Source organism: Lactuca sativa, chromosome 4 (genome assembly GCF_002870075.4).
Source record: "Lactuca sativa cultivar Salinas chromosome 4, Lsat_Salinas_v11, whole genome shotgun sequence".
In the NCBI taxonomy this organism is placed as follows: Eukaryota; Viridiplantae; Streptophyta; class Magnoliopsida; order Asterales; family Asteraceae; genus Lactuca; species Lactuca sativa.
This window is the reverse complement of record NC_056626.2, coordinates 286,528,320-286,532,002: the sequence shown is the minus strand read 5'-3', so window position 1 is coordinate 286,532,002 and position 3,683 is coordinate 286,528,320.

The following is a 3,683-nucleotide window of genomic DNA, read 5'->3' as shown; positions in this document are numbered from 1 at the left end:
TTTAATACTTTTAATATACATTACATCTTGGAAAAATGGTAAAAGGCTGTGGAAAATTCATCAAATATTTTTGTGAAGCTTAAATAATATATAGAAGCTTCGAAAAATAATAAATATGATTTTTATATCTTGGAACCTGACTTTTGTTATTTATTTGTGCTTAATAACAATAAAATAAAAACTAATAGTAAATAGTAATAAAAAATTGTACAACTTCATGGTGTATGTTGTTTTATGGTATAGGTAATTCATGAATATTTTCCAGAATTTATTTAGTAGGGTAAGTATTTTATATGCTTTAACACACTATTTTCTTATTATTTTCATGTAAAAATAAAGACAATATATATTGAGCTAAAAATTTCTAGAATGCATCTTCGTAAAATTTAATAACAATGAAAAATCGTTTTCTTATTTTTGATTTCGAAAAAACATGTGTAAAGGCTCAATAAATTATAGAGAAAACTTCATTCTTGTGATTTTGGTAAAGATTATTGATGTTACTTCGAGAATTTTTGCAACATGTTCCAAAGACTTTTGAATCAAGATCACTTTGTCCCTCTTAATACATGATTTTAAGTGCTCAAATTAATTTTTACTAGATTTTTAGTAAGGAATAAGACCTTTAAACATGCAATACAAAACTAGTATTCACAAAAAGGTGCTGTTTGAGCTACAGTTTTGTAAAAATTGCTAACAATCGCTATATTGGAATTTTCTAGTGATGTTAGATGGGTTTGAAAGATAACTCACAATATTATATTTTATAAAATAATCTCAAATTTTGGTTAAGAAATGGGTGAAATATGGAAGTTTAAAGTCAAGTAAATAAATCTGGCAGATTGCATGCATGATGATTATTTAGAAAAGTGAGTTTTCATCATTTCTTTGAGTAAATCTTTTGAAATATTTTATGAAATCATGATCCATGAACGTTATGGTCATGTTTTTTGAGATCAAATATATTTGAAAATCATAATTACATACATGCATTAAAATACAAAAATCTTATTTCTCAAGAACTCTTAAAAATGAGTTTTATGTTCTTAACTTGAAAACCTATTTTTGTGCTAAGATCATGAACATGCAACCATGTTTTTCTACATGCATGGTGTTAAAACACATCCCTGATGTTATAAAACCCATTTTAGCAAAAATGAAATAAAGTTGAAGAAGATGAAGAAGTAGAAGTTGGTTTTTGAAGTAATATATACATAAAATCATTAGAAAATAATAGAAACTTACATGCATGATTTAGTTATGTGCTTTTACCTTGATGAGCTCTTGTGGATGATTGACATTTTTATGCAAAATGGTGGTTTTTTCTGGAAATTTTCGTGGGTAAAAGGAAGAGAAGGAATGAGGATTTTAGAGAGAAGAAAAAAGAGAAAATAGGGATTCTATCTCTCTGGATAGCTCATCTCTCTCGTCATCTCTTTGGAGAAAAGAGGATTCATAAATGCATTAGGTCAATTATTAAGTCCTTTATAACATTAAGAGCTTCATTTATACATGAATGAACGTAAATTTGGTAACTTTACATGGTTTTCCAGCTCAAGAAGTCATATCTCTGTTTTGGGGCTATGTCTTTATGGATTAAGTGCTTATTGGTTAAGCCATTGCACTATTAAGCTTTATGGATTGGTTTGAAACTTTTTGGGTAGTCCCAATGGATAAAGTTGGAAAGTTTATCCTTCTGGACCATGTTACAGACTAGATCTGAGCTTTAGAGTTCTTGGAATCGGAGAAAACTACTTATTGTATTAAGTTGTTGAATCTCAGGCAAACACAACATGTTTACAAGCCAAGACGGCGTGTTGGACGGGGTTTTTTTTTCCTGATTATCTGGATGATAGAAGAACATGGCGTGTCCAAGGGTCCACGGTATGTTTGGTCAACATAGGTTGTTGACTTTGACTTGGACCAAAAGTTTGATTAGGGTTGACCATAGGGTGTAGGCCATGTTTGGGCCTTCCGGATTGAATGCTTGGGCCTCAGTCTTGGGCCAAGCTATATAAGGGGTAAAACGGTCTTTTACCCTAAATATAGATGGAGGATATAAATTCGATTCTAATTGTTAATTGGGTATTTTTGGTTATTGACGGTTCGTGTCAGCCCAGTTGTCAGAAATTATTAGTGTTATTCAGCAATACGAGGCGAGTCTCCTCACTATTCTATGGGTCGAAGGCACCAATGCCATACCTATTGATTTATGTATTGTAAGAAGCCTAGGGGGTGACCCTTGGCATTTGTAAGAAAGGCCCGGAGGTGGCTCCTAGAAAATCTATAGCAAGACCGGAGTGTGGACTCTAGCAGTTAAGTAGATAAGTAGTTGTAGACTATATGATAGTTGTACTTGTGATGCTTGCATGGAAGACTAGGAGGTGGCTCCTGGCACTTGTCTGTAAGACCTATAGTGTTGGCCCCCGGCCTAGCAAGGAAGACCATGATACAACTCGTGGCATAATGACAAGACTATGGTTGGCACATAGCATCTCTTTGTGCATGTTTGATATGTATGGCTCATATGTAATGTATGGTATGTGGTATTTTGGGGAACTCACTAAGCATTGTGCTTATAGTTTGTGGTTTATGGTTTAAGGTACTTCTGGATCGAAAGGGAAGGGCCCGACTTCATCGCATCGCATACACCCGTGTTTCCGCAACTCGTGATTTTGGGAATGTACTCTGATAATTGTTTTACTTGACATACTTCTAAATGTTTGAATAAAGAATAAATAAGTGTTTTGGTTATAATTAAAAAATGAAAATTTTATCTTGTGATTTTCAGGACATTACAAGGAGGCAGAGGAATGGGGGAATTTCGGGGGTGAGGGCGGGGGATGCAACCCTTTTGCTTACATCGAATGATTTCATGTCTCCCTGATATCTCCTTAATTGAATGAAGTTTTTCAGGAATGCATACTTTAAATGTACGAAGTTGCTTATGCTTCTTAGGGCTAACGTTTTGAACCACATCCTGACGTTTCCCTCTAAAGTTGTGGGGAAATAGATGCACCAGAACCTCTCATCTAATTTTAACGAAGTCATCATCCATTCATAAGCATCGATATGCCTGTCTGGATCCGATGTCCCGTTATATGTTTTCAACGTTGGGAGTTTGGATGTGTTTGATATTTTGTAATTCAATAGGCGTGCTATGAATGGGATCTCACACTACGCCCTATTGCATTGTAGGTGAAGTATGGTTAATAGACTGTTATGTGGGTGAAGGTATAATGAGTTGTGCAAGGATGGTAAGACTTTTGTAAAGGCATATAGGGATTTGCACTGACATTAGGGAAGATTCTAGGCATTACCATTAGTAGTGTTGGTTGTGTTGTCTGGGGTATACCAGTTGCCGACATAAACATATAGTTTTTTGGAGTGAACGACGATGGCAACGGTGCCAACAATGGCAGTGCATGGGCATGATATTGGAATGTAATTGTTGTTACCCCCATTGTTACACTATAAGAGGTGTTAGTGTTGACAATTTGGTGTGGATTGCTCAACAATGTCAGCAACCCGGTTAACGGTGGAAAGAGTGGCGATGTTAGAACATGCGTAAGTCCGAGCATCCATATTATGCTTATGGATATGAAGATGTTGCTTGGATGACTGTTTGGTTCGATTTTGGTAGTGAAGCCAATTGTATTATCAGTTGTAGCAGTTGCATTGGA